At 50.7% G+C, this 20,082-nt stretch overlaps 1 long non-coding RNA gene across 1 annotated transcript; it reads right to left on the bottom strand.

The window, feature by feature from the left end:
- Positions 1-2,915: 2,915 nt before the first annotated feature.
- Positions 2,916-15,681, bottom strand: LOC129391591 (uncharacterized). Its single transcript, XR_008615991.1, has 5 exons — positions 15,486-15,681; positions 14,680-14,932; positions 12,036-12,354; positions 11,102-11,223; positions 2,916-8,977 (listed from the first exon to the last, which is right to left on the bottom strand). It is a non-coding gene; the product is annotated as an uncharacterized lncRNA (long non-coding RNA).
- Between the last annotated feature and the right edge of the window lie 4,401 nt (positions 15,682-20,082).

Below are 20,082 nucleotides of genomic sequence, written 5' to 3'. Positions count from 1 at the left end.
GGGGGGGGTGCTTTTAGGCCCTAAATTTCTTAATATATCATTCTTTAGGCAACATACTGTCCTGTAGGTTTGTGGAGCCAGGGTTTTGCGTCAGACGTTATAGCTCTCTGCATAACTGAGTCACTGCTTTCCAGAGCCATAAATTAGAGTTGTGGTACTTTCTGATACTTTATAAGCTTGAGTTTGCAAGGTCAACCCTTTGGTCTCTTAATCTCCTCCTAAGCACTATGCCTGCAGTTTCAGTAGCTGCCATGTGATATTAGGGGCTGATCCCTGGGCATACTGACACCAAATTCAGGGCTATTCCAGTGTCCTACATCGCTTCCAGGAGTCAAGGAGCTTCTAGTCTCTGACAAAGAGCCATGCTTCCTATGAATATGACACAGCTGAGGAATGGATTATAGCACAAGCCACAGCAAATAATGCATTTTTATTTTTTAAGAATTCAAAGCATAAAATTTAGTCTCATTAGGGTACGTCCATTTGGAATCTCCCACCCAAAGCCAGGGAGATTCATCAGGAGCTCCCCACCCGCTTGGTCAGGTCATGTATGGCAACCCCTACCGTCCTGACTTCACAAGGCTATCAAAAGTGCCAGCTACTCAGACACAGTCTCTGGAAGTAGCAGAAGCTCCCCTCCAGAAGGAAAGCAGTCTCATATGACTAACCAGGTAATGCTTCACCATTCTGTTGGCTCTGGGCTGACTGCAACAAAATTTTAAAATATTTCAGCCAGATTTCCAAGTTCCCCTTAGCTGGAGGGTTGGTTTGGATTACCTGGTGCTCCATTACTATCAGCAGACTATCTTTCATGGATACTGTGACCTAGCTTCTAAATCACCTCAGTCACCGAATGTGGATTGAGGTGAAACCAGATTACTAGTGCCCCCAGTGCTTAGCAAATGTATGTTCTCTCTGGAGGACATGAACTCTTATGGACTGAATGTATCCTCCAAATTTCATATATTGAGCCCTAACCCCCAGTGTGATGGTATGAGTAGGTAGAGCCTTTGGGAAGTAATTAGGTTTAGATGAGGTCATGATGGTGAAGCCCCATGATGAGATTAGTGCCCTTATAAGAAGAGACATGAGAGAGATCTTTCTCTCCAACATGTGGAGACACAGCAAAGAGACCACTGTTTATAAGCCAGTAATCAACCAGCACCTTAATCTTGGACTTTCCAGCCTTTTCATACTTTTCAGAACTGAGAAATCAATTGTCTCTTGTTTAAGCCCCCCAGGCTATGGTATTTTGTTATAACAGCCCAAGCTGACTTAAGACAGGAGCATAACCCAAGGCCTCAAATTATTTCTGTTACAGTCAAATATCCAGGTATATGAGAAGACCAAATAATATAAATTACATGAATTAAAACCAGAGGGGAAAAAAAAAACCCACAGTCTCTCGAGATGTCTCACAGAATTTGAAACACCTATGCTTTCTGTGTTAAAAAAAAAAAAAAAAAAGCACATGCCCAAGAATTTCAGAGAATTAGAAACATTAAAAGGGACCAAATGGGAATTCTAGAACTGAAAAATATAACAAAAATTCAGAATAATTCAGTGGATGGGCTCAAGAAGAGGTGAAAAGTCAAAGTTATAGAAAATCAAGTTACAGAAAATTTAAACAACGCAATTAGAAAACTTGCAATTCTATAACTTGAGGAAGGTGAAAAGTCAGAGCAAAACCAGAATCAAAAAGATAGGGCTTCCCTGGTGGTGCAGTGGTTAAGAATCCACCTGCCAATGCAGGGGACATGGGTTCGAGCCCAGGTCTGGGAAGATCCCTCCCACATGCCATGGGGCAACTAAGCCTGAACGCGATCCCACATGCCGCAGAGCAACTAAGCCCATGCACCACAACTACTGAGCCTGCGCTCTAGAGCCCGTGAGCCACAACTACTGAGCCCGCGAGCCACAATTACTGAGCCCATGTGCCACAACTACTGAAGCCTGCACGCCTAGAGCCCGTGGTCCGCAACAAGAGAAGCCCCCGCTCGCCGCAACTAGGGAAAGCCCACGTGCAGCAACGAAGACCCACTACAGCCAAAAATAAATAAATTTTTAAAAGATAGCAAATAGAGGGTTAAGAGACGCGACGGATACAGTGAGGATATCAAAAGCGTAAAAGAGTGGGCTAGTTAAATAAATATTGGCTGAGAGCTTTTCCAAAACTCATGAAAGATATCAAACCATAAATTCAAGAAGCCCCAACAAATCGCAAATGGGATAAATAAAACACAATCCAGGGGCTTCCCTGGTGGCGCAGTGGTTGGGAGTCCGCCTGCTGATGCAGGGGGCGCGGGTTCATGCCCCGGTCCGGGAGGATCCCACGTGCCGTTGGGTGGCTGGGCCCGTGAGCCATGGCCGCTGGGCCTGCGAGCCATGGCCGCTGGGCCTGCGCGTCTGGAGCCTGCGCTCCACGGCAGGAGAGGCCACAGCAGTGAGAGGCCCCCACGTACTGAAAAAAAAAAAAAAAACACCACAATCCACACCTAGACACATCACAGTAAAACTGTTGAAAACCAAAGAAAAGGAAAAATTTTAAAGCTACTGAGGGGTGAGGCGTGGGTAGGAGAGGGATTACCATCAAAGGAGCAACAATTAAACTGACAGCTAACTTCTCAGCAGAAACAGCCTTTGAAGTGCTGAAAGAAAATGACTGCCAACCTAGAATTTTCTAATTGGGGAAAATATCCTGCAAGGATGCAGAAGAAGTAGACATTTTTACACAAACAGCTGGAAGAATTCATCAGCACACACACCCTAAAGGAAAATTAAAAGTATTCTAAAGGCAGAAGGAAAATGATCCCAAATGTAAGGATAGAGCTTCAGGAAAGATTGAAGAGCAATGAAAATGAGAAATGTACAGGTAACATAAATACTAACTACATTCCACGGCAGGAGAGGCCACAGCAGTGAGAGGCCCCCACGTACTGAAAAAAAAAAAAAAAACACCACAATCCACACCTAGACACATCACAGTAAAACTGTTGAAAACCAAAGAAAAGGAAAAATTTTAAAGCTACTGAGGGGTGAGGCGTGGGTAGGAGAGGGATTACCATCAAAGGAGCAACAATTAAACTGACAGCTAACTTCTCAGCAGAAACAGCCTTTGAAGTGCTGAAAGAAAATGACTGCCAACCTAGAATTTTCTAATTGGGGAAAATATCCTGCAAGGATGCAGAAGAAGTAAAGACATTTTTACACAAACAGCTGGAAGAATTCATCAGCACACATACCCTAAAGGAAAATTAAAAGTATTCTAAAGGCAGAAGGAAAATGATCCCAAATGTAAGGATAGAGCTTCAGGAAAGATTGAAGAGCAATGAAAATGAGAAATGTACAGGTAACATAAATACTAACTACATAAAAATAATTATGTCTTGTGAAGTTTAAATATATATCGAAATGTGTTCAAGTAAAGGTATATAGGTGGGGAGGGCTTTTAATAGGGTTTAAGTGTTCTAAGACCCTTGCATCATCCAAGAAGAGAGTTTTTAAAAATCCAATTTAATGTTAGACTTTGATAAGTCTAGGATGTGTATTGTAATAAATATTAGTTAAAAGGTGTGTAACTTTCAAGCCAATGAGGGAATATGGAATAATTCAATGAACAGGTTTAAGAGCTGCAAAAGGAGGGAAGAAAAAAGAATAGGTGGTACAAATAGAAAGCAGGTTGTAAGATATACATGATAAATCCATTATTACATTAAATGTAAATGGGCTAACTAACACTCAAGTGTTGACAAAGATTGTCAGGCTTGATTTAAAAAGAACTACCATAGTAGTTATAAGATCTAGGGATGTGATGTACAACATGATAAATATAATTTAATACTGCTGTAAGTTATATATGAACATTGTTAAAAGAATACATCCTAAGAATTCTCATCACAAGGAAAAACTTTTTTTTCTGTTTCTTTAATTTTGTATCTGTATGAGATGATGGGTGATCACTAAACTTACTGTGGTAATCATTTCATGATATATGTAAGTCAAATCATTATTCTGTACACTTCAAACTTGTACAGTGCTGTATGTCAATTACATCTCAATAAAACTAGAAGAAAAGAATTTAACAGTAAAAAATGAAAATAAAAACAACTATATGCTGTTTACAAGAAGCACTTTTTAAAACATACGAATTTTGAGGACATCCCTGGTGATGCAGTGGTTAAGAGTCTGCCTGCCAATGCAGGGGACACTGGTTTGAGCCCTGGTCCGGGAAGATCCCACATGCTGCGGAGCAACTCAGCCTGTGCGCTACAACTACTGAGCCTGCTCTCTAGAGCCTGCAATCCACAACTACTGAGCCCACGCACCTAGAGCCCATGCCCCACAACAAGAGAAGCCACCGCAATGAGAAGCCCGCGCACCGCAACGAAGAGTAGCCCCTGCTCGCTGCAACTAGAGAAAGCCCACATGCAGCAACGAAGACCCAATGCAGCCAAAAATAAATAATAAAATAAAAAATTTTTAAATGAAATCTATAAAAAATTTAATTAATAAAAAAATACGAATTTTGAAAAAGAAAAGGATGGAGAAATATACACCCAGCAAACAGAAACTATAGGAAACTGGTGTAGCTATATTAATATTACAGCAAACTTTAAGGCAAAAACTTTATTAGAAATAAAAAGTCAATTCAATTACCAGAAAGAGGTAGTAACTCTAAATTTTATGCACTTAGTGATACAATCTCAAATTTAAAAGTTGATAGAACTAGGAAATTTTGGCAAATATGCAATCATAGTGAGATTTTAGCACATCTATTTCAGTAATAGTAAAAACAAGCATACAAAAATCAAGTTATAGAAAATTTAAACAATGCAGTTAGAAAGCTTGGCCAAATAGGTACATGTAGAACACTACATTCAACGGCTTCCTTTTCAAACACAAATGGCACATGTGCCAAAATTTGTATGCTGAGCTATAAAACAAGTCTCAACAACTTCAAGAGAGTTAATTCCAATGAAATATGACCACAGTGCAGTTAAGGTAGAAATCAATTACAGAAAGATAATGTAAAAATCCTCATATATTTGGAAGTTAAATAGATTTCTAAATAGCCCATCTGTCAAAGAAGAAATCATAAAGATAATTTGAATTATTTCAAGCTGAATAATGAAAATACTACATATTGAAACTTAGGGAGAAGAAAAATTGTGAGTTGCAACTGAAATTATGCTTATAAATTTATACCTTTAACTGCATATGTTCAAATAGAAGAAAGGCTGAAAATCAACTATCTGAGCAACCACCTAGAAATTAAATTTTAAAGAAAAAGCAAATGAAACCCATAAATAAAAGCCAAAATATAGAACACAAATATACGATAAAGGGAATCAAGAAAGTGAAAAGTTGGTTCTTTAAAGGGATTGACAACCCTGTAACAAGACTGATCAAGAAGGAAGGAGAACAGGTGGGAGAGTGGGAGAGGGACAGAGGAATAACTGGTATCAGAAGTAAAAATGGGCGAACTCATTCAGATTAGGCAGACGTTAAAAATATTTAAGAGGATGTTATAGATACTAATAAATTCTAAATCTAGATGGAGTGATGTTTCAGGAGTGTATACATATGTCATAACTAATCAAATTGTGCACTTTACATATATGCAGTTTTTGTATGTCAATTATGCCTCAATAAAGCTTTGGATTAAATGAACATATTTCTGTATTTAAAAAAAATAGCTTTCTAAAACTGACATCAGAAGGTCTTGAAAATTGGAATCATCCTATATCTATTGCCTAAATTGAATACATAATTTAAAATCTCCTCACAAGGAAATCGACAGGCCCAGATGGCTTCACTAGTGAATTCAACCAAACATCTAAGAAAGAAATAATGCCAATCTTACACAAACCCTTCCAGAAAATAGAAAACCTCCAAATTGATTTTATGAGACCAGCATAAACTTAGATGTCAAAAATCTGACAGGAACAGTATAAGAAACTAAAATTGCAGGCCAGTCTTTCTCGTTATTGTAGATGCGAAAGGTCTAAACAAAACATTAGCAAATAGAAAGTAGCAATATATAAAAGATTAAATTGGACTTATCATTCAAAAATCAATGAGTCATTCACATTACCAGAATAAAGAAAGAAAAGTAAATGATAATAGGTGTGGACAAAATTTTTTGATAAAATTCAAAAATCATTGGGTGATATGTTTAAGCAAACTAGAAAAATAAGGAAATGTCCATTTGATAAAGATATCTACAAAAAACCTACAGCAAACACATCATACTTAAAATATCAAAAACTTTCCTCCTAAGATTGGGAGCAAGAAAATGATGTCCATTAACACCTCTATTCAAGATGGTACTAGGTAATGATATACATGCCAAAGTACTAGGGGAAAGTATACTGATGTCTGCAACTACTTTGAAATGCATCACAAAACGGGGAAAAGAATGGATTGATGGATGAATAGAAGGATGGAGAGATGTGTGATAAAACTAGTTTGGTAAGCTTCATAAAATCTAGAATGGTAGAATCTAGATGGTGGGTATACAGGTGTCCACTGTACAATTCTTTCAGTTTCACTGTGTGTTGGGGGGAAATAGTACCTGAGGTCTTAGCCTAGTGTTTTTTTAAAAAAGAAAAAAGGTAAAATTGGATTAGACGGAAAGAAAAACTGTCATCATGTGCAGATGACATGATTACTTCAGATAATCTAAAAGAATCTACCAATAAACTAGCAGAATGAGCGAGGTTTCTGGGTGCCAGGTCATATACAAAAATCACTTGTATTTCTATATGCCAGCAACAATTAGAAAATGAAAATTTTTAAGTGTACCATTTACAGTAGCATTTTTAAAATCCATTAAGTTCCCAGAGATCAATCTTAAAAAAAAGAGTGAAATTAAAGCCCTAAGTAAGTGGAAGCGTATTAGATTCATGGGCTGGAAGGCTCAACATTGCTATTGCAGCTGCAAAGGGAGTAAAGGAGGGTTCCACCTGCTGGTCTCTACCTTCCCTTATCCAACATCCGCATGCAGTCTCGTTTCCCCACAAAGAGCACCACACACGCTCCTCAAAGAGGATAAACCCAAAGTCACCCTGTCCCTGCCCCCAGCTCAGTGCCTGGCCATAGCCCTCCTTCCTACGCAAGAGAGGAAGCAGCTTGGCCTAATACTTTCCCACTGCCTAACAGGGGACACTGGATTTTCAGCCACAGTGGGTGGATTCTTAACCATCTACCACCCAACCACCTCCTCAAGCTCAATGGCACATTTTAGGTGATGTTATTTGCAGCAATCATGTAGTCTACGCGAGCTAATTTAGGCAGAAAAGGATTTATTTCTGGGTATTAGGTAGCCACCAAATTCCGGGCTGGGCTGGGGAACTAAGCTTACGTGCTACACGGCCAGGAGAAATGGCCAGTTGCTCCCCAGGACTGAGAGGCAGCTTGGCTGCGGCCTCACCCAGCACTCAGCACCCATCCACGCAGCTAAGAGACCAGCCACTAAACTCTGCCCACAGCTGCCCAAGAGGAACCAAGCCCAAATGCCCATGTACCTGCCACCACCGGATGCTCACTCTTCACTTTCCAAGTCTCAGCCGGAGCACTTCGGGAAAGCTGGGTGCATGCAGAGCCCCAGCTGCAGGAGAGCCTAGAAAGTGAAGCATTTTTGCTCTCCAGCCTCTGTCAGGAAAGCCCAGTCCACAGGGGTGGGAGTGTGCTGCATGAGCCACAGTGTGGCATCTGTCACTTTACCTCACGCTGTTTGAATCTTAAGTGAGATAGTACTTAAAGCATGGAGAATGTAAATTCTCTAAGTCAGGGGTTTATGCCTGATTTCTGTGTGTCTACCCCACCCATAACAGTACCTGACCTCAAGGAATATTTGTTGAATATGCCAGCATTTAGCACAGTTTCTAGAACATGATAAGCACTCAATAAATAAGAGCTAGGGGACTTCCCTGGTGGCACAGTGGTTGAGAGTCTGCCTGCCAGTGCTAGGGGACATGGGCTCGATCCCTGGTCCGGGAAGGTCCCACGTGCCGCGGAGCAACTAAGCCCGTGCGCCACAACTACTGAGCCTGCGCTCTAGAGCCCGTGGGCCACAACTACTGAAGCCCACGTGTCACAGCTACTGAAGCCCGCATGCCTAGAGCCCGTGCTCTGCAACAAGAGAAGCCACCGCAGTGAGAAGCCCGTGCACTGCAAGAAAGAGTAGCCCCCGCTGGCAGCAACTAGAGAAAGCCCACATGAAGCAACGAAGACCCAACTCGGCCAAAATTAATAATAAAATAAAAATTTTTTACAAATGCTAAAAACTATAGGGGGAAAAAAATAATAGCCAGTATAATTTCACATAATAGGAAGTCCCAGAGAGGGCTAATGCAGCACCCAATGCCATCTTAAGGACCCAAACTCTGCCCATCTGTGGCTTTAACACCCTCTGAGTGGCTCAGCTCATAGTCACAAGAGGGCTGCAGCAGTTCCTGATGTTGCATCAAGGCATGATCTCATCTAGGGCACAGCTTGGGAGTGGGGTTCCTCTCCCAGAGGTCCCTTCACATTTCTATGCCCAGGACTGCTTCCCACACCCATTCCTAAAGCATCATTGGCAAGGAGAGAGTTCCACCATCACGGCAAACGAATCAGGATCTGGAACCTGGATGGATCGGCTGTATGAAGGAGAGAGAATACCAGAATGTAAATCAGGCTCTTTTAGGAAGAAGGAAGAGAAAGGCAAGGGTGGACAGTTACCCAACAGTGTAGGCTATGATCAGGGGCAGAGGGGAAAGGCAGAGAACCCCCCTCCGGAAGTCACCTGTGTCCCAGCTCTCGGATTCTACAGTTGAATGAGGCTGCCCGAGAGCCAGGGGACTGTTTCCAGGGCAAGGGCTTGTGGAAGGCCAGGAGGTGTGCATGGTGGATGAACACATAGCCACTTCCTCACCAGGGCTCCCACACACAGGCTACGTGGACGAATGGCGGTTCCTCCATCCCCCAGAGTCGGCTTAATAGGAAACAGGGTTTGGTGGGGAACAAACAATTTATGACAACCGAGCCCTCAAACTGGAAACATCTGTCCTCGCCACAGCACAACCCCTCCAGCCCAGCCCAGGCTGGCTCCTGAGGGGGCCCAACCCGGCCAGGCTGGGGAACTCAAGAACCTTCTGAGGAGTCACATAGAGGAGCCCCCAGCCTGGGAGGGGTCTCCAGGCTCCCGACTTGAACCCCAGAGTCTCACAGTCTCCCAACCTCATCATGCAGACCTCGGCAGTGCCCACACCCCCAAGCCATGGGGGGATTCAGAGCCGGTGGCCCCAAAGGAGCCCTGGCTTTACTTTATTAACCCCCTGGGGACCAGGGCTGGGCAGGGAGGTGTGCTAGCTTCAATCGCACTGCATCCGCCCACACCCTCTCCCTGGACCCCCTTCCTCTCCTGGTCTCCCTGTCTCCCCTTAAGGCCAGGCTCAAAGTTGTCTTTGCCAGGCAGCCCCACCCAGTGGCTAGACGACACCCATCCCCCGTGCCCACGGAGTCCCTGTCGGGGCCACTTACAATGAAGCTCTTCAGGGCAGCACTATAGGAGCACCCCGTCGCCCTGCTGGCATCTGTAAGGCCCCCAGTGAGCCTCTGGGGCAGGAGCGGTGACTAGACACACCTGGGACCAAGGGGGCATGGCAGGAGGCTGGGGCCCACGGGCTCCAAAAGGCGAAGTTGACTGCAACACACACGGCCCCACCTCAGGCGCCGCTCTTTCCGGGGCAGAGACCAGCGCGGTCCCCTGGCTCCACTTGCAAACGCCTGGCTACCTGGTGGGCATCTGTGCAGCCTGTTTGCCCTGTCTGTAACGAGGATGGCGAGGCTGCCGAGGGTGGGGCCGCAGGAACACTAGGGGTGAGGGGCCTAGAGGCAGTGGGAGCCCAGCGGGTGGCCCCGGGCAGGCCGCCAGCCACGTTGGTTGGGAACGGAATTCACCTGGATGGCAGCCCCATAGGAGGAGTTTCCCCAAGTTTGTGTTGAAGAGACGGGATGGGGAGGGAGGAGCACCTAAGCCCCAGAAAGCTCTGCCCGGAGCCTGGCACAGTGGGCCTTGGGGGGACCGTGGGTCGGGCTGGAGGGAGCAGAAGCAGCTCTGAGCATGGCCAGGGCAGAGCGTGTGTCCTGGCTGCCCCACTGGCCCCGTTTGAATCCAGCCTCCTCCAGGAAGTCACCCTGGACTAGACCAACCTGTATCCCTCCCTTCCTGGGCTCCCCTAGCTCCACCACAGCCCTGCCACCCCAGGAGGTGTTCCGGGGGGCCGTGCCCCTGCCAGGTGGCAGCTTCCTCCGAGCCTCGGCGAGCCAGCCTCCCCTCTGGGCCACCATAGCCCCCGGTCCCTCCTCAGAGCAGACCTCCTGAGGTTGTCCCCATTATACAGAGGGGAGACTGAGGTACAGGCAATGAGCAGAACCCTTGTTCCTGACTCTGCCTCCCTGTCCATTCCCTGCCCCTCTTCTGCCCAATGGATTGCGGGGAGAACTGGCCTCAGAGGAGGGGCAGCACGCTGGGGAGGGGTTGATGGCAGGGGGCTGTGGAGTGAGGGACGCTGGGTGACTGGGGCTGGAGAAGGCTGAAGGGCCTGCTGTCTACTGGGGAAGTGTTTGTCTGCCGAGGCCGGCCAACCAGCAGGGCTCCGAGTGTGTGGGGCAGGGACACCCTCTGTGCGGGGTCGTTTCACCCAGCCCCTGGCTGCGCTGGCCCCCGGCCCTCCCAGGACTGGGCCTCAGTACCCCCTGCACCCTGCCAGCCTGAGGCCCGCGCAAGCGCCCACGCCGGGTAGCACTGGCACTGGCAGAGCAGGGGGTGTCCAGGCGGTGAAAACACCCCCTAGACCAGCTCACCCTCAGTCCAGATGGGAGAGCAGGGGGCCCAGACCCAGCCGCGCCCCTCAGTCCAGAGACCAGGAAACCAGACGCCGGCTGGGACGGCCGTTCCAAAACGCACACATCTTCAAAGCAGGGCTATTTTCCATGCCCTTTGGGCAATTTTAAAACAAGTTTGTAAAACTGGAATCTTAATAGATGACAGATTGACATGCGTGTAAGCATGTGGGCACGTGCGTGTGTGTCTTGCACACATGTGTCTGGGCACCTTTGGAAGCGACTGCGGCCACAGCATCTTGGGAGATAGGTGGGCTGGGGGTGTTTTCTAAAGAATGTCCAGGTTCACTTCCACGTTCACTGTGTGTTTCGAAGGAGCTGAGCCTTCAGGAACTGGGGAGAGAGGGGTGGCGCTTCAGAGCCAGCAGAGGGGGCTATGGGCAGCCCTGGAGGCCTCCCTTGCAGGGTCGGGGTGTGAAGCACAGCCTGATCTGAAGTCACTGCCGTGCCCCCCAACACTCATACGCCCCTTCTCCTGTCTCGATTTGGAACCCACATGTCTTAGTCTGCTCGGGCTGCTTAATAAGTATCACAGACTGGGGGGCTTAAACCACAGACATTTATTTCTCCCAGTTCTGGAAGCTAGAAGAACGGGATCAAGGTGTCGGCCGGGTTGATTTCTCCTGAGGCTTCTCTCCTTGGCTTGGAGATGGCAGCCTTCTCGCTGTGTCCTCACACGGTCTTCCCTCTGTGTGTCTATGTCCTAATCTCTTCCTTTAAGGACACCAGTCTTACTGGATGAGGGCCCACACTAATGACCTCATTTTACCTTAATCACCTCTTTTAAAGATCCTATCTCCAAATGCAGTCACAATCTAAGGTTAGGGCTTCAGCATATGAACTGGGGCAGAGGTGAGGAAGGGGACACAATCCGGCCCATAACCCTGGATCCGTGAGTTTGCTCCCAGTGTGGTCCCACAAGCAACCCCTTCATTTTCAACTCCATTTCCTTGCTTCCCTCTTCTGTTGGGCACAACAGACAGTTGCCCCCCCACCCCCGCACACACACACACACACACACACACACACACACACACACACACACACACACACACGCACCCAGGGCAGGGCCCCGCCATCCTCTGGCTCTGGCTTGGGAAGATGGACCCCTCTCTCCCTGGAGCCACCCTCAGCCAGTTCCTCACCAGTCTTGCTTCTTCCATCCCTTCCCGCATCCTGTGCGTTGCTGGCTCATTGATTGTTGACCTTGAACTTTCTGCCCGTCCACTGGGGCACTCAGTGAGGGCAGCACCAGGCCCCAGGCACGTGCTCAGGGACACTTGCAGCCTTTGCTGCCCAGTGCCTCACCCCGCTGTCCACACGCTCAGGCAGAATCAGAGCTGACGAGGGCGAGGGGAGGGAGAATAACTGGAAACAGCAGGCTCTGTTTTTACGCTTTGGGGGTGAACTGACTTGCCGATGGTGAGCAAAAAAATCCATCTGGGCAGTGCACCCTTGAGTAGGCTGAAGGGCATCAGAGGAAAAACTGCAGTTACATTTGGATTCTCGCGAAAGCCATGAGTTGGTTACTGGGGGGCACTGCCACCGTCCACACAGCTCGGTCAAGTCTGCGTATCCTTCCCAGCACCTCCGCCCTCAGCCCGAGTTGCACCATTTCCCACTGCGTCCCTAGAGGCCAGCTCCACACCTGTAAACCATGATGCTCCGACAATGCCTGGATAATGACCAGATGGATAGGATTGGGTGGGGGGCCTCCAGACCAGGCCACAGGGGAGATAAGCAGAAAACTAAGGGGGGTTCCTGGAGAACACCCACATTCAAGGGGTGACTGACAGGGAAGCCCATCAGGGAAACTGAGGCCCAGCAACGAGGGAGAAGGCGGAGACCGGGAGGGAGGGAGATGTCAGAAGCCAAGGGTCAGGGTATTTTCTAGAAACCCTGAATGGTGGCCGAGAGGTGAAGAAAGCCCAGGCAGAAATAAGCCTATTAACTTTATCCACCCAGAGATCCTAGGGGACCCTGGTGAAGGGGTTTCTGTGCAAGGGTGGGAGCAGGAAGAAGATGGCAGCTCTTTCATTTTATCTATTGCTGCATGACAAATAACCCCCAAATTTAGCAGCTTAGAACAACCATTTTATTATGTTCACAGATTCTGTGGGTCAGCAGTTTGGACAGAGCACAGAGGAGAAGGCTTGTTTCTACTCCCTGAAGTCTGAAGCTCAGCGGGTAAGACTCCACAGCTGGGGGACACTCAACAGCAGGGGGCCAAAGTGACCTGGAGGTGTCTGCACTCTCATTGGTGGCGAGTGCCAACTGCTGGCAGGGACCTCAGCTGGAGCTGGCAACTAGAATATCTACACGTGGCCGCCCTGTGGCCTGGGCTTCTCACAGCATGGCAGCCTCAGGTAGCTGGGCTTGGACATGGCGGTCAGAGCGCCACCACAGGCGTCCAGCAAACAAAGCAGAAGTGCATCACCTTTTCAGACCTGAAGTCACACAGCATCACTTTGACTTCATTCTACTGGTCACATGACCACCTGGATTGAAGACTGTCAAGATCACAGGGTGGCATGAGGGCTTTCAGGGATCGCGGGGGCCTCGAGGACTGCTGGCAGGGACCTCAGCTGGAGCTGGCAACTAGAATATCTACACGTGGCCGCCCTGTGGCCTGGGCTTCTCACAGCATGGCAGCCTCAGGTAGCTGGGCTTGGACATGGCGGTCAGAGCGCCACCACAGGCGTCCAGCAAACAAAGCAGAAGTGCATCACCTTTTCAGACCTGAAGTCACACAGCATCACTTTGACTTCATTCTACTGGTCACATGACCACCTGGATTGAAGACTGTCAAGATCACAGGGTGGCATGAGGGCTTTCAGGGATCGCGGGAGCCTCGAGGACAAGGCCACATTTCCTCTGGACCTCAAAGTCTGCATGGGGGACACCATGAGGAAGGGCCCAGCCAACACGAAAGCAAGAGGCAGGTCCTGAGAACGGAAAGTGGCTCCAGTCCACCGAGGCCTGGGCTGAAAGGAGGGTGGAGGCCCCAGGCCTGGTCCTTGGGGTCTCAGTTAGGGGATGGTAATTCTGACTTTGGGGAACATGGAGCAGGCTTAGAAAAGGGGTTTCAGAAGAAAGGCAATTCAGCTCTTCCATTTTAAACCCATTCCCCCAGTTACTGGAGCCCTGGGCCACAATCACCATTATTTTGCTGCTGCCATCTTTAAACAGGGCAAAAAGAAATGTGCACACATCAGGACATTGATGTGAAATCACTCAACAAAGTGTGCGTGTGTGTGTGTGTGTGTGTGTGTGTGTGTGAGAGAGAGAGAGAGAGAGAGAGAGAGAGAGAGAGAGAGAGAGAGAGAGAGAGAGAGAATGGAGCCATCACACATTGGCCAGCCATCATATCAACGTCAACGTCTGTGTGTGGGGTGCTTCCTAGAGTTAAGCAGTGCACAACCCATGCAGCCGTACCTGGCTGCCCTGAGTGTAACCTCCTGTATGCTAAAGGAAGCCCTTGAGGCCCAGGCCTGGCCCCCAGCCCGCTAGCCCTGCCTGCAAGAGCTGCTCCCTAAGTTCCCCACCCTGCAGGCTGAGCCAGGTAGGAGCTTCCAGCTTCCAACTCCCCACCCCCGCAGATCACCCAAACTCCCCTCTGGGCCCCATCACTTCCCCTCATTGCCTCCTGGTGAGGCTGGTCCCTTGGCTAAGCGGGGAAGGCAGTGCCCTCTGGTCCTGGCCGCACACCTCTATAGACACAGAGGTGGCTGGGTGGCAGGGCGGCGTTCCCTTGGCTCTGAGACTTTGGCAGGGCCCCGCCCCTCTTACCTGAGTCATGGAATTCTCCAGAGGTGGGCAGGGCTGCTGCCGGGAGCCAGGAGAGGTGAGGTCATGGGTCGTGTCCTGCAGGGTCCCGCCCCTCCCTGGGGCAGGGCAGCTGAGCTCTTGTTTCTGGGAGCTCATTCAACCGACCTGGAGACTCAGCCAGGTGGGAGGCTCCCTGTTGGTGCTGCATCTCTTTCCGGGCTTCAAGCCCCCTTCACCTCTCCAGACCTTCGCACCTGACAGAGAAGCCAGGGGCCTGGGGAACCCCGTGAGAGGATGGGAGAGAATAGCGAGGGTCCTTCAGGCAAGAGGGACTGCGTGCACCAAGACAGGGGATGGGGAAAGACTAAGGCTGTCCCCCTGGGGGAGTGGGCTGTTGTAGGGAAACGCTGGGGTCAGGGTGGAAGTATGGCTGACGTGGGCAGCCGTGGACCCCGGGCTAGGTGACATTAGCCCTCCAGGGTTCGGAGCCGGGCGTGGCTTAGCAAAGTTCAGCGTGGCCCTACCCAAGGGCCATTTTGGAGGCAGTGCTGAAGGGTTGGAGGCATCCTTGTGAAGGCAGACCCACGCGCTGCTGGCCACAGGGGCGCAGACGGAAAATGGAGGGTGGATGGCAGTGCAGGACACCCAGCTCCTCGGCACCGTGCACCTCGTATCATCACATCATGCATCCTCCCACCTGCCCGAAACAGGCCACAGCTCACGGGGGAAGCTCAGGCTCCAAGATGCAGCCCTACGTCCGGGGTCGTAGGGGACCCCAGGGGCTTGACCAAGCCCCCCCTCCCCAGAGCAGTTCTCCCCTTGCCTACCGTGCTCCTCCTTCTCTGAGAGGTGGTGAGATTCGGCCTCAGGTGACTGGACCAGGAAGATGAGTAGCGGGCTGCTTATGGGGCGAGCAAAGATGAAGAGACTGCTTTCAGAGCTGTGAGTTTCCGGTGGGGATGACACATCCACCGACGTGTAGAAACTACTGGAAACACAGGTCTGGAATGGAGAGAGGCCAGGACTGGGGCTTCTGAAGCCACCTGCCCAGAAGCGGGAAGGATGACCCCAGACCAGCTGAGCCCTCAGAAATTTAGGGGGTTTGGAGAGCAGAGCTGCCCAGGGTGAGGTGTCATCCTGGGGGGACTGTGGGTCGTCAGACTTCACGCCAAAGCATAGCAAGTCACCCCAGAGCCCTGGATTTGGAGCTGGGATGATCTACGGACGTGGACAGAGAGGAGGCACGGGGTTGGGGGGAGAGGGGCTTGCTTCCTCTTCCCCAAGGCGCCCCAGCCCTAGGCCTGCACGGGACTCCCCCCTCCCCCAAGCTGCTCAGGGGGCTGGAGAGGGGCTGGGGGTGAGGATTCAGTGCCAGAGCTGCGCGGTGGGATCCCTGGGCGGTGAAATCTGCTGGGTTCTGGCCCTCCTCCTGTCTACCAGGCCCCCCCACGGGTCGTGCTGGTCACGCTGGGGTGCAGCCTGGGAACCAGCACTTACAGCAAGTGGGGAGGTTGGCTAGGCCAAAGGGGCGGCTTGGTCTGGGGAGGATGCAGGGCAGCCGTCTTAACTCACTTCAGAGCTCACAGGCGTACTCCACACACACACACACACACACACACACACTCTCTCTCTCTCTCTCTCTCTCTCTCTCTCTCTCTCACATTCACACCCAGACACATCACACATGCTTACACACTCTCACACGTGCTCACACACACGTGAACACCTGCAGCCAAGAAGTGGGCTTATGTCCTGGGACCAGGGGGCAACCCAGGAGGGCAGGTGGGGGTGACCCTGGCTGGTCACACTTCACAGCTGTGGGCTGCGGCCCTGAGAGGGCAGGCTCATCCAAGGTCACCCAGCCAGTCAGGGTCGGCCAGGGCTAGGTGGCAGACACCCCCAGCGTCTTCCCAGGACTCCCAGCACACTTGCCCTGCTGGCCTCTGGGGCCCCTGCTCCCCTCGCCGCCAGGCTGGGCCCTCCGCAGGTACACGCCTGATGCCAGGGGCCAGGGGCCCCTTCCCGAGGACCCCAACCCGGGGCTGGCTTCCCCAATTTTCGCCCTGAGCATCAGATCCTGGGCAGACAGGGTCTCCCTCCCACTCGCCCCCCTACACACATGGCCTGAGCTGTGCTCCACCCTGTGACCTGAGCAGTGAGGAGGAGACGGAACAGACAATGAGGACACAACAGGAACGTCCGCTCCCTCTGCAGAAGACCCCAGACTGAAAGCTCACCCCCAGACCACAGCCCGTCAGCTACCCCCCGGCAGGGCCCGGAGGAGCGCGGGGAGGGCGCTGGCGGAGCCCAGGAACACAGCCGGCATGGTGGTGAGGGAGCAGTTCCTGCTCTGTCATTTACCATGTCTGTGACCCTTGTGACCTTGGGTACGGAGGTCTCACTCTCTCATCGTGACACGGGTTTAATGAAAGTGCACACCTCAGAAGGCTGCTGTGGAGGTTAGATGTGATGACGCGTAGAGAGGGCCGTGGAGGCTCAGCAGATAAAACCATTTTTCCAAGGCCCAGGAGATGGTGGCCAGCCCAGAAGCCCCCAGAGCCCCGTCTCCTGGCTGTGCAAGCTGAGCTCAGGTAGGAAGAGCCAAGTCAGGGTCGCAGGGATGGGGAAACCTCGCTGCCAGAGCCAGCCCAGCCAGCAGGTACCCGGGCCCCAGCTGTGGACGTGTGCAGGGTTTGAGGGGCGGGGCCTGCCCGGGATGCCCAGAGGCCCAGAGAGAGGCCAACAGAGCACTGCCAAGGAGACACAGAGGATCCCCAGGCGCTACCATCCCCCAACCGCAAAGCCACCCAGAGCTGGGTGGACGGTGGCCCTAGAAATAAAGGGGGAACGTCTGTGTCTGTCACCCTCACCCTGAACAGGGCCATTGGCAGGGGGCAGCAAGCAGCAGCACTGGCCAAAGGCCTCTTGCCCCATCGAGGCCTGCTGAGAGGGCACCAGGAGTCTAGGGGTGCAAAAGGCCCACCCCTCCTTCAAAGCCCCAGGCCCAGGCCCCTTCGGGGTTCTGTTCAGCGGCTGCCACGGGCCCTGTGCACAGCCGCTTGCCCCCGTCCCCTCTCTTGGCCTTGCTGGTTCACCCCACCTCTCAGACTCCCCACGAGTGAGGGCAAAGCCTCTACCTCGGTTTCCCCAATAGTGTCTGGCGTGTAGCAGCGGCTTCACCCCGGGAGCGCTCCACAGAGGGTGGCTACCAGCACGTGCCTGACCATGGGGAGAGGGGTGCAGGCAGGGGAGGGTGGAGACCAGGGTGGGCTTGCACCGAGTTTCGCCCTAGGAATGGACAGGCCCTAAGTAGGCTTTTTTGTTCAAATTGCCCTAATTCCCATGGGTCTGGCGAAAGGGGAGGAAGGAGGCTTCTATTTCCCGAAACCCTCTGGCCCTCAGGGAGGCATCTTCGGGTGAACCCTCTCCCTCCCGGGCCTCAGTTTTCCCTCCTGCGAGTTGGTACCTGCCTGGCGCACCTGAGGCTGTTCCCGTGAGCAGTGACGTCGTTGCTGGGAAACCACACGGCTCTTCCAGGACGACGCGCCATAAATACCTCCTCCATCTCGTCATCTTCATCAGGGCCTGGGAGCCCAGGCGGGACAGAGGTGAGGGCGGGGCACATGAGTCGTCCCAGAAGAATGGGGCCTCTCCCGGGGACTGGGGAAGTGGGAGAACAGGGTCCCAGCTCCGGAGAGGCCTTCCCCTAGTCCCTCCACCCCCGCCCCTGGCCAGCTATCAGGCCTCTTGCCCCTCCACCTCTCTCACCCATCCTCCTCCTCCCAAGCATACACATGCCTCTGTCTGTACACCCAGAGAGAGGAACACTTATTGAGCACATAATGCTGCCCATGGGTGCTAAAGGGCCCGGGGTGGCCCTAAAGGACAGGAGGGGGTCGCCCTGTTGCAGGGGAGTCCTGAGGAAGAACTAGGAGAGAGGAAGGGAGGGTAAGAAGGTAAGAAGCAGTGGGCCCTATAACTGGAGAGGAAAGGTAGAGGTGGGCTGAGGAAGAGAGTGGGCTGAGATGCCCCTGGGCCAGGGATGGGCCTAGAGTCCAAGTCTCCTCTGAGGGCAGAGCTGGCGTGCGTGTACATGTGCGTCTCGTGGCCCTGGGTGCAAGATCAACAAGTGAGGCGCCATCTCTTGTTCCCCACTGCTCCCTGTCTGGGAGGGGCAAGGCCCATCAGCACTTTCTGAGCTGGTGACCCATAGTCCCCAAATACACCCACCAGATCTTCCCCTGCCAGCCCCTCTTCCATCCTCTGGTCAAGGTCACCCCAGAGCAGGCCAGGCATCCAAGGGCAGTGAGCTGACTGTTATCATAACTAGTAAACAAGTTCAGCAAGTTGGCAGGGTACAGCATCAATATGCAAAAACCAACTTATTTCTATACACTAGCCATGAGCAATTCGAAATGGAATTAAGGGGGAAAAAATCCATTTATGATCGCAAACAAAAAAATAAAATACTTAGGAATAAATTTAACAGAAGAAATGCAGGTCTTATCTTCTGAAAACTATCAATACAAAACATTGAAAGTAATTTTAAAAGATTGAAATAAATGGAAAGCATCCCACATTCATGGATTGGAACGCTTAATAGGCTTAATATTGTTAAGATGACAATATTCCCCAAAATGATCTAGAGAGTCAGTGGAATCCCCATCTCTTAAGTCTCTGAAATGTCTACTTCTGTAAAACGGGAATTTTTTATGATAAGGGGTATCACCTTAGTCATTCCCTCAGAATCACACCAGAAGGCTGCCTACCTTAGGGCAGTAAGTTAGTTGCAGAAGGAAAGACCAGTCTCTGGAGCCAGATAGGCCTGAAATAAATCCCAGTGCTGTGTGACCTTGGGCATGTTCCTTAACCTCTCTGAGCCTATTTTTCACAAGATGGGGGTTGATACCACCTATCTCACCAGGTGATGAAAAACAAATGAAATCAATGTTTGCAAAGCACCTCACATATGGTCCAGCACACACCAGGATTTGTTTCCTACACGTTCCTTCTTTCCTCTCTCTATGCTCCTGGATCAAATGGGTGCACCTGCCTTGGAGTAGGTCCAGGCCCAGAGAAGGCTTGGGACCCAGGGGGTTGTATACTCATGGATGTTGCCCAGTGGCACAATATCCTATGGAATAGCTAGGACCCACTGGGACCTCCCAGAGCCCTCAGGATCCTTGGTCATTGGTTGAAGGGTAAGCACGCCACACACACAAACCCACACAGTGCTGAGCATGTGTAAACTCCTTTAATCTTTATAACAACCCTATGAGGTAGGTAGCATCTTTAATCACAATTCTATAGAGGTGGTAAGTACGATCTTTAATCACAATTTTACAGATAAGAAAACTGAAGCATGGGCTTCCCTGGTGGCGCAGTGGTTGAGAGTCCGCCTGCCGATGCAGGGGACACGGGTTC

This window comes from Physeter macrocephalus, chromosome 19 (assembly GCF_002837175.3).
Source record: "Physeter macrocephalus isolate SW-GA chromosome 19, ASM283717v5, whole genome shotgun sequence".
NCBI lineage: Eukaryota > Metazoa > Chordata > Mammalia > Artiodactyla > Physeteridae > Physeter > Physeter macrocephalus.
This window is presented reverse-complemented; position numbering and strand designations above follow the sequence as displayed.